At 42.2% G+C, this 11,021-nt stretch overlaps 2 long non-coding RNA genes across 7 annotated transcripts; both read left to right on the top strand.

Moving 5' to 3' along the window:
* Window positions 1-351: 351 nt before the first annotated feature.
* On the top strand, window positions 352-3,329 carry LOC113034376 (uncharacterized). 5 transcript variants are annotated; one of them, XR_003274170.1, is made up of 5 exons: window positions 352-436; window positions 795-1,109; window positions 1,203-1,492; window positions 1,835-2,149; window positions 2,243-3,329. It is a non-coding gene; the product is annotated as an uncharacterized LOC113034376 (long non-coding RNA). The 5 variants fall into 5 exon arrangements; XR_003274173.1 differs by lacking the exon at window positions 352-436 and having other exon boundaries at window positions 443-1,109; window positions 1,835-1,900; window positions 1,999-2,149; XR_003274171.1 differs by lacking the exon at window positions 352-436 and having other exon boundaries at window positions 443-1,109; window positions 2,243-2,532; window positions 2,857-3,329.
* Window positions 3,330-8,195: 4,866 nt separating this feature from the next.
* On the top strand, window positions 8,196-10,528 carry LOC113033904 (uncharacterized). Of its 2 annotated transcripts, XR_003274096.1 has the most exons (4): window positions 8,196-8,417; window positions 8,817-8,936; window positions 9,221-9,279; window positions 9,459-10,528. It is a non-coding gene; the product is annotated as an uncharacterized LOC113033904 (long non-coding RNA). The 2 variants fall into 2 exon arrangements; XR_003274095.1 differs by having other exon boundaries at window positions 8,196-8,936.
* Window positions 10,529-11,021: the final 493 nt, after the last annotated feature.

Below are 11,021 nucleotides of genomic sequence, written 5' to 3'. Positions count from 1 at the left end.
CATCGGACCCGGGCACTCTCCAAAGTTTATGCCGTACAGAATCCAACATAATTCTTCACGGCTTCGTTTCGCACAAGCCAATCGCCTTCCCAGACGCTTTACGGCGGCACACTCTATTAGAACGCACAGGAGGCCAGAAGACGAGCTCTGCACAGTCGACACTTTACTTCGCTATAGCAACCTTGCTACGCGGACAGCATGCACAGCGGACCAAGGCGTGTAACCCGACAGTCTCATTGAGCGGAGCACGAGGCGTGTGATCGCCGTGTGCTCGTTGCCGCACGCGTCTCCACAATCACGCAGATGCGTGAACATCGGGCATCCTCTGGCGTCTTTGGCAACGCAGAGTGGCCCCTTTCTACTAAGGAGGCAAGAGGTGGCCAGGAGTCTGTCAGCGAGTTCTGCATGTCCTGGTGACCCTCCACCTGTGTCACAGGTGGGTGCAGTCTGATCTATCTAGTGAAAGTCTAGACAGACCAGACCAGCTCAACCACACAGACACTTCCTACCTGATTTGAGGACAAAAGCAGAGTATGCAATATGTGGGACAAACACACACACACACACACACACACACACACACACACACACACACACACACACACTCACAGATCAGTTGAAAGGGACAGAAGAAATGGCAAAAGTGAGAATATCTCACACACACACAACAGAGGGGGAAGAGATAGAGAAATTGGCAAATGTGAGATCATGCTAAGCAGCTTGAACTGAAAGTGACTGGAAATGTTTACGTTTGATCAGCCACCCATCCATTCTCTGCTGTGTTTCTTTTCCAGTGTCACAGGGCAGCTCGAGCCTATCCCAGCTATCTTAGGGCGAGAAGCAGGGTGCACCCTCGACAGGTCACCAGTCTGTTACAGGGCTAACACATAGACGCAGAAAACCATTCGCACCTATCACCAATTTACACTCTTCGATTACCTATTGCCACTAACTGCAGGTCGTTGGACTGTGGCAGGAAGCCGGAGTACAAGGAAAGAACCCACGCAAACACAGGAAGAACATGCAAACTCCACACAGAGCGACGGTAGAGCTGAACTCAAGACCTTCTTCCTGTGCGGTAACGGTGCTAACCACTGTGCCGCCCGCGTGTGAGCAACCGTCTCCCAGAAATTTATACAAGTTCAGTTACTTTCTTTCAAGCTGCTTACACTACATTGACTTGTGTTTTTACATAATCTCAGAAGAGGAGAGCCACTGAGGGAACGCCTTCCGCCCTCCGACGCCTCCACCGTGACCTCCACTTCTGAGAGGAATTGCCCACAGATCAAGCATGGAGTGTGCCTGAATGGACATACAGAACTCCAAGGTTCGGCCCAGTGTTGAGGGTTTTCCCAAAGGAGAGGGCCCGGCGGGCGGTGCCTCACAGCCCTCTGCCTCTGGGAGTGGCCCCTTTCTACTAAGGAGGCAAGAGGTGGCCAGGAGTCTGTCAGCGAGTTCTGCATGTCCTGGTGACCCTCCACCTGTGTCACAGGTGGGTGCAGCCTGATCTATCTAGTGAAAGTCTAGACAGACCAGACCAGCTCAACCACACAGACACTTCCTACCTGATTTGAGGACAAAAGCAGAGTATGCAATATGTGGGACAAACACACACACACACACACACACACACACACACTCACTCACAGATCAGTTGAAAGGGACAGAAGAAATGGCAAAAGTGAGAATATCTCACACACACACACAACAGAGGGGGAAGAGATAGAGAAATTGGCAAATGTGAGATCATGCTAAGCAGCTTGAACTGAAAGTGACTGGAAATGTTTACGTTTGATCAGCCACCCATCCATTCTCTGCTGTGTTTCTTTTCCAGTGTCACAGGGCAGCTCGAGCCTATGCCAGCTATCTTAGGGCGAGAAGCAGGGTGCACCCTCGACAGGTCACCAGTCTGTTACAGGGCTAACACATAGAAACAGAAAACCATTCGCACCTATCACCAATTTACACTCTTCGATTACCTATTGCCACTAACTGCAGGTCGTTGGACTGTGGCAGGAAGCCGGAGTACAAGGAAAGAACCCACGCAAACACAGGAAGAACATGCAAACTCCACACAGAGCGACGGTAGAGCTGAACTCAAGACCTTCTTCCTGTGCGGTAACGGTGCTAACCACTGTGCCGCCCGCGTGTGAGCAACCGTCTCCCAGAAATTTATACAAGTTCAGTTACTTTCTTTCAAGCTGCTTACACTACATTGACTTGTGTTTTTACATAATCTCAGAAGAGGAGAGCCACTGAGGGAACGCCTTCCGCCCTCCAACGCCTCCACCGTGACCTCCACTTCTGAGAGGAATTGCCCACAGATCAAGCATGGAGTGTGCCTGAATGGACATACAGAACTCCAAGGTTCGGCCCAGTGTTGAGGGTTTTCCCAAAGGAGAGGGCCCGGCGGGCGGTGCCTCACAGCCCTCTGCCTCTGGGAGTGGCCCCTTTCTACTAAGGAGGCAAGAGGTGGCCAGGAGTCTGTCAGCGAGTTCTGCATGTCCTGGTGACCCTCCACCTGTTTCACAGGTGGGTGCAGCCTGATCTATCTAGTGAAAGTCTAGACAGACCAGACCAGCTCAACCACACAGACACTTCCTACCTGATTTGAGGACAAAAGCAGAGTATGCAATATGTGGGACAAACACACACACACACACTCACTCACAGATCAGTTGAAAGGGACAGAAGAAATGGCAAAAGTGAGAATATCTCACACACACACAACAGAGGGGGAAGAGATAGAGAAATTGGCAAATGTGAGATCATGCTAAGCAGCTTGAACTGAAAGTGACTGGAAATGTTTACGTTTGATCAGCCACCCATCCATTCTCTGCTGTGTTTCTTTTCCAGTGTCACAGGGCAGCTCGAGCCTATCCCAGCTATCTTAGGGCGAGAAGCAGGGTGCACCCTCGACAGGTCACCAGTCTGTTACAGGGCTAACACAGATACAGACAACCCTAGACACTTAAGAGCATTTCAGAGTTTCTCCACAAACTAGGATTTTGGAAAGAGGCCGGAGCACGTGGAGTGAACCCCCACAAACACTTTGAGGACATGAGAAATCCATACAGAAAGACCTCAGCCTGATAGTGGAGTTGAACTCAGGACCTTCTTGCTGTGCGGGCAACTATATTAACCACTGTGCCACCGTGTTGCCCTTGTTTGTTCACCCGTCAATGAATTCATTTACTTCATTACTAAGCTTCTTACCTTTACACATGCACCCACACACAGGGGAAAGAGCTAGAGGAAATGGCAAATGTTAGATGATAATCTCTCTCTCACTCACACACACAAGACAAGGGGAGAGAGAAAGAAGAAATGACAAATGTGAGATCATCGCACGCACACACACACACTCACAAACACACAAGCACACAAACAGACACACACAGGGGATAGAGATAGAGGAAACGGCAAATGTGAGATCAAGCTAAGCAGGTTGAATCAAAAGTGACTGGACATATTTACGTTTGATCAACGGTCTCCAAAATGTGAGTGACGTTGGCCCCCCCACCTTCTTCAAATCCAACAAAAGTGGTATCAAACTTTTGTTCTACGTTTGTGCTGCAAAATTTTCGTTTGTGCTGCTATCATTTTAAAGATATTAATAAAAATTTCTAGAGGTCATCAGAGGTCAACCAGCCCCGTCATATTAATGGAATCAAGCAAAATTGGTGTCAATCAGTTGTGCTATGTTTGTGCTGGTTTGTGCTGCTAAAATTGTTGTTTGTGCCGCTATCATTTTAAAAATATTAATAAAACAACGTCTTGATGCGTGCTTAATCATCCGGGTAAGTAAATTCCAAAAGGTTGATTCTGTTCATCCGGACACTTTCAGTGGGAGAAACGTTTCGTCACTCATCCAAGTGACTTCTTCAGTCTCAGCTGACTGCAGTTTTCCCCAATCTTATAAACAGTACATTTGACCTTTACATTTTCATTAATGTCTTTGAAAACAGAAGCAGCACAAACGACAATTTTAGCAGCACAAACATAGCACAAACGTTTGATACCACTTTTGTTGGATTTGAAGAGTGAGTGAAGTTGGCCCCCCCGCTCACGTCTCCAAGACATTTAAATGGATGTGCTGCAGGGATTGTCATAACATAACCTGATTAACATGTTATCTGCTGACTGTTAGGGGTCGACAAGCAAAACGAGCTCCTGGTACAAAATGCCTTACTGTTTCCCATTACCACAAATGATGCAAAGGTTGCTCTCCACAAATGTGGGCATAGTGTGCTATGAGTGCGACATAAAACTGTAGAGATAGAGCTTATGTGAGATGTTTGTGTGATGCTATAACAGAGCCGCAACAAATTTTTTGAAGTGATCAGCAATAGCTGTGAAGCTATTCATTACTGAGTTCATGTTTGGAACTTTGATTTCTGTTTATTTTTCTGTTTGTTTTCAATAAATTGGATGCTCAAAAAATGCTTTTGTCCAATTTCTGCTTGTTGCATGTTGAAGCTCTACTTGGAACCTTGTTAAGATCCAACCATGCAAAATATGACTTTTTTATTTTTTTGTTGCAATTTTTCAAGAGGTCTTAAACTTTTGATCGGGACTGTATCTCTATTCAGACCAGCTTGATTGTGACATCACAGAACAGAACCTCCCTGCAGTCTGTTGTTTTTATTGTGTGTGTGTTTTTTTTTAAATCTGCCATTGCTTTAGATATTTCAACCTTTTTGAAAATTATTTTCTTTTGCAGTTAGGATCCTTATTTGCTTTAAATCCATCACAGTACAGCAAACTAACCTTTTTAAACACAACCGAGTATTTCCCTGCAGCCTTTAAGTAACACAGTCTACCTAAGTTTGATTTGTAGCACGTTTCACACTATGTAAAAAACATAATGTTACCTGTACAGACCCAGTATGTGATTTAAAAACACGAGGACTTACACGTGATCTTTAAATGAGGAGTCCTTACCTTTAAATGTAACGTCTCTTCTTCCTCTCCTGTCTTGTCTTTCTAAACCTTCTTCTTGTCTCAGCTTGATTTCTTGTTTCTTCGTGTCAAACACCGCAGCCGGCGATTTGGCTACCAACGCACTGTGCTACACACTACACACAGTTTGTGTGTGCTGACATTTGTTGAGCTGATAGAAACGCTGCATTTGAAATTATCTGCCAATTAAAAAAAAAAAAAGTCACTCCCTTTATGCGTCTTCCTCTTCGGATAGGTAGATCCCAACGTACCGAAGCCGCAACTTAGGGACACATGCCGTTTTTCCGGTCTTGTGGCAAAAAGAAAAAGAAAAAAAGAAGAAAAAACCCCAAGTGTCCCACTCTTAACTCCTGACCTTTTCAAATGTCCACAAAATCCGCATTGACTCTACAACTTCCTTTATCTTCGTTCCCATGGTAACGAAGGGATACACATATTTATAAAGGAGAATGCGCTTCTATCTGATTCTATCTGAAAAACCGTTGAGAAGTGCTGTGGTTTTTAGCCCCACTTATTTGCGCTCTTCCTCTCCTTCATCGGGTGCAGCTTCACCTAGGGATGGATGGACACACACACACACACCCACTGCTCCACCCCTCCCCTGATGCTGCTCAGCCACAAACCACACCCCGCCACAGGCACGTGCAGAGGGGGGGCTAGAGGGGCTTGAGCACCCGCCCCTTTCCTGATGGGTGCCCAAAGTGCCCTTTTGTTGAGGCAACTTTTTAAAAAAAAATTATTATTTTTTTTATGTGTGTGTGTGTGCGTGCGGAGTCTTGTCTGTGCCCATCAACAATAATATTTAACTATTAATCACAGTTTTGCTAAATAAAAGGATCTGGCTTGCATCAGTCACATGATCACATTTAACCAATGATCGCCCTTGACGGCAGAACGCGCTGGTTACGAGCCGGGAACGAGCTCACAAAGAGCACGCGCATTTGTTGCGGTCCGGAGCTGTAGGAGAAACACAAGTTAACTCAGAGACACAGACTGATGCGACAAACCCAGTAAGTAGGTGTACAGCGCACACTGTAGTGTATAGCACCCAGGAGTATTAGCTTATTACGTACACGTTGGTAAGTTGTCTTGTTGCAACTGACGAACTGAAACAAACGAGCGTGCTGTGTGTGCAACAGCGTGACAAACATTACCTGTCCTTTTATTAACTGCACAAGCAGTGCTGGTCACAGCTGCTGGCTACCTGTGTAAGGCTGTCATGGATCTGTAGCTCTGTCACCGTTTTAGGGAACATATTTAGTTTTAAAGTAAGTTTCCGGGCTTTTCCTGCCTTTCTGGAGGGATTATATTTCACTAAAAAACGATCTAATATGCATGTCCACATAATAATTATTATAATTATAATATATTAAAAACACACGCTGTATTTTAAAGAACATACATTAAGAAGCAGATTATATTAGATTTATATTTTAAATAAGACAAAAGTTGGATTTTACAGCAGTAAAATTATTGTATCTCTGCAGTTTAAAAATGTAATAAGCTTTGCCCCTGCACAGAGTGGATAGTGAAACAAATGGAATCATCATAAATACATTATTTCATATTTATTACTTCCCCCTCCTCATTGCGTTATTATTGTAGCTCTAGTAATAAATAATAATGTAAGGATTATGGATCAGCACCGTGATGCCCATAGTATATACAGTATTCTGAAGAAGGTCTAAAATGTCACTGTGTGTGCGTGCATGTGTGTGTTTTATTTAGATGGATTTTTATTAAAAATATTACTCATGATATAACATTGTCCAGACATGCCTGGTAAGGACATGAGGAGGAAACAGCAGGAGCTGTGTGAGGCTACTAAAGGCAGTGCTATAACATTTTTCTGTCATCATTTTATTATAGATTAAGTGCAAGAGTTGTTAGGTGTGGATAATTAGATTATAGTTTATTGCAATAGCAAGTTGTGCCTTCAAAGGAGCTTGCAAAGACTACGATGACCGGGATGACTGAGAACCTTCACAGACAAGTTGTGCCTTGTTCTCACATAGCAAGTGGAGAGTGATATATGAAATGATGGGATGGAAGGAAGAAGAGAAGCAAAGAGTGATTCACAGGCAGAGCCTAATTTATTTCTCACAGTTTTTTGTTGCCTTATGGTTCCAAGCGCTGTCACCAATCTTTGCATTTTGTTATTATCTCATGACACTTGTTTAATCAGCTACCATCTCTCCTGTGGACTTTTTAATGTCTACAGTCTCAGATCAACACAGCCCTTCTCTTCCCATATTAGATTCTTGATGAATGTGTGTTGTTGTTATTCAACCTGGTTCAATGTGCCCCTTTTTAACTTTGAGCACCCGTCCCTTTAAACCTCTCTGCACGGCCCTGCCCCGCCACAGTGCTTTTCAGATTTTTAAAATGTAGTTAATGAATTATTCAGTGTGTTTCAAACTAAACTGTTTATAAAACCAACAAAACCCCTAAAAATTAATCTTAACTACGTGTTTTGTCAGTTACTCAAAACATTTTTCTAAATGAGATAATATGTGGTTTGTGGCTCAGCTGCAGGGAGGGCTTTGGCTGGTGGGTTCAGGGTGTGGTGTCAGGGGATGCTGACCCACACGGCTGTTCTGCATCATCTGATCATGTTGGGACTGTGTGCTGCACGGGAAGAAGGTGGCTGGAAAACTGCACAAGCAGAAGAAACCAACGACAAACTGTAAATAAAAGCATCTACGTGCTTGTAACATGCATGCTTTACACCCTAACTGTTTATTAAGCATAACAAGGTTTTAATAAAATAGACATTGATTTCCTTAAACAATTTAGAAGAAAAAATAGCAGTCATCATAAAGCTAACAAAAAAAAACACGGAAAAAATGCCTGAATAGCACAAGTGATTAATGCCATCAAGCTAATGCTAAAGAAGCAGCAGACAATGACAGGTCAACATAAAATAACTAAATCTTAAGGAATGAGTAATAACATAATGTATGATTAACTATATTTCACATTTATGAATGAATTACATTTTTCAGGTTTATTATCATTATGATTCAGACATAATGCAGCTGTAAAGATCACATTTAGTAGCAAATTTCTCATCAATAGAACCCAACACTAATTATATTTGATTTGGAGAGAATTAGAGAGATAGAGAATTATAAAAAGGGAATTAAAAAACACAGCATGGTACATTATTACAAATAAGGCACTCCCACATCAAAAGTAAAACTTGGAAGCTTTGTGTCTCTGTCATTATTTCTTCTGCCATACAGCTACACCGCTGGAGCATGGTACACAGAAGTCGCTTTAAAAAAATACATTTAGTATAGCTCTTCAGGCATAGAAAACATAACTTTACCTTACATCGAGGACAAACAACAAATTTACAATTCCACTTGCTGTACTCAACCAGGAGGTGAGACAGGGACGGATAGAAGGACATCCGTGGACTTCCTCCAATGAACCAAAGGTTATCTGGGCAGGTTTGTAGTGTTTTTAGTGATTTTCACAGCAGTCTTTCCAAGGCCGTGGACTCTCCCATTCCCTCAAACACTGCAAGCAGAATTCAAACGGCTGTCCATTTACTGCTGTGCACACTTTACAGAGGACATTCAAATCTGATCCATTCTCTCTTATCACAATGGATCTGCATTCGGGACACTACAGGGAGACCTCCCTTATGGGGATGCTGCTGACATATTATAAATTGTTATATCTATATTTAGCCTAATGGTAAGGAGAAATATTACTTTTTTCCACCGTCGAGATCCTTTGAGATCAAAGTGGATCAACAGCTTCACCAAATGAAGCACTATAAAAACTGCACAGGAAAAATATCCCTAACTTCACCTGTGATCACACGGTAGTTTTCTGTTGCAAAGGGAACAAAGAGAAAGACTTCACTGAGTGAAAAAGGATGAAGATACAAGCTGGTGATGATCCAGTGCACCTGGTCTCAGGACGTGAAGAAAAAGCCTGATCACCTTCTCCACAAAAACAAGGTGAGCTTAATGTTATGATTGATTTTAGCTTTTCAAGTTATGTATGTTACTTTCATAATAGTCACAGATTATATTGCAAACGCAGTGATTGCTGTTATGTGTATGATGACCAAAACTCTCTAAAAAACTGTTATTTCTTGCTGGCTTTCAATGGAAGATTATACCCATCCATTCAATTGAATTTGTTTTGAAGTCTTTTTCTGCTTTGATTGAGCTTGAAAGTCAAAAACACCACCAACAAAAAACTTTTAAAACTGCTTTTTGTTTCCTTTTTTCCTTTGAAGAAATCCTGAGCAGGAGGAACCAAACAGCTAAGAGCATCTTGACCACAGTGGGGGAAAAGGTGTGCACTGAGGATGATTTTGAAATATTAACTTTGTTGTCACTGCTAAGGAGTTTTGGACACAGGAGTGTGTTTAAAATGTGTGCATCTTCAGTGGTGTTCAGGGAACCTGACATAATAGTTTTTGACATGTTTAAATATTTTGTGAGGTTCATCTCTGTCCTCTGTTGTGTATGTAGGATATCTTATGGCTGAAGTCCGGCTGACTGTCGCTGGGAAGCTATTGGTGAACGACTCTGCATCTCTATCTGAATATGGGCTCAAGCCCTCGTGTGTGGTGCAGATGGTGGTGAAGGTCCACAGAGGCTGACAGAGACCAGCAATATGATACATCCAAAGGACAAAATGCATCATCTTTGCTAACTGGCACTGAACTGTGTCGTCTTTGATCTTTGGTTTTCTTCTACACTTAAACATACAGCTCAATGAAGCATTAAATGTAAGCCACTGTATAACTTACTTGTTATAATAGTCTTACAGAGTAGGCCTTGAGATGGAGAGGATAGATGCAGCTTCAGTAAAAGACATTTTCAGGGAAAGAACATTTTCCAGTTCCTCTTTGGAAATTTGAATATTGTGAAAAATGATTTGAAAAAACATGTTTTTAATAAGGCTTGGAGCTAAATGTGGAAAAATGTTGCTACTAATTCCAGCATCATTCAGTTTACAAACGACGTCCCATTGAATAACTGGAATCCCCCCTCCCCCATTTTCACATAATGTGAAGCCATCCAGTGAGATGGTTCACATTTTTGAAACTCCTGATATTGCGTGAAATCCCTTTATGCACACTTTGACTACAAGGGGTAGCCGACAAGCATTAAAAAAGGATAATGTTTTTAAAAATGGGAAGAGCAACCAAATTATAACATAACATTAAAGTGAGCATGTGCTACACACCTCCTGCATGAATCAATAAATTCAGATATATTTAATCAGTGATGCAAAATCTTACAAAACATGCTTTGGTTTTGTCGAGTGGACTCTTGCTGCCTTTAGCAGAGAGTGCTAATTCTGGGACTGGTGGATGCTTACAGCACACAGTATATGAAGAAAACTATAAAGATGTTTACATACAGCCTATAAACATGGAGTGATGGTAATACAACCACAAATTTGTTTCACAGCTGAAATTAATCAGATAAAAATAAAAACTGCATTATTTTTTAATGCTGTGCCACTGGTATTCTATTTGTACTTGTCTAGATTTATACTCCTCTACACCTCTTTAGATGCTGTATTGCTTTAAAACATTGATGTGTAGATACCAGTGCCCATTCTGCTGGTTAAAAAAATAAGAAGGTAATCTTTAAATACACCAAATGTTCAGGTACATCCTGAAGGGTGCAATATTCCACACAGGCAGGAGGGGTCACTGTTTGAAAACAGTTGCAGGTCAGCTAAAGTACATACAATGGCATAACACTGCAAACCAGGGATACTGGTTAAATGACCATAGGGAGATTTTAAATGGAAAAAACTAACAAAAGATCAAAATACGTATGTACATATTACTCACAAATCATATCAAGTTTGAACTCTTTTTTTTTTTAGGGAACAGAAGTCAAATTACCCATGGGTTCAATCTTGTTACAAAAAGCTTTCTTCACATTAATAAATACATTACTCATACGTCACCTGCATGTGGGTAAATCCTAGAGTCATACAGGAAGCAGCGGAGCCAGCTTCCTAGGCCTATACTGATATGTGTGTGAGCACATGGTTCCTGACAGTTATTTTGT

Source organism: Astatotilapia calliptera, chromosome 12 (assembly GCF_900246225.1).
Source record: "Astatotilapia calliptera chromosome 12, fAstCal1.2, whole genome shotgun sequence".
Lineage (NCBI taxonomy): Eukaryota > Metazoa > Chordata > Actinopteri > Cichliformes > Cichlidae > Astatotilapia > Astatotilapia calliptera.
The sequence above is the reverse complement of the archived record's forward strand: the minus strand, read 5'-3'. Positions and strand labels throughout refer to the sequence as shown.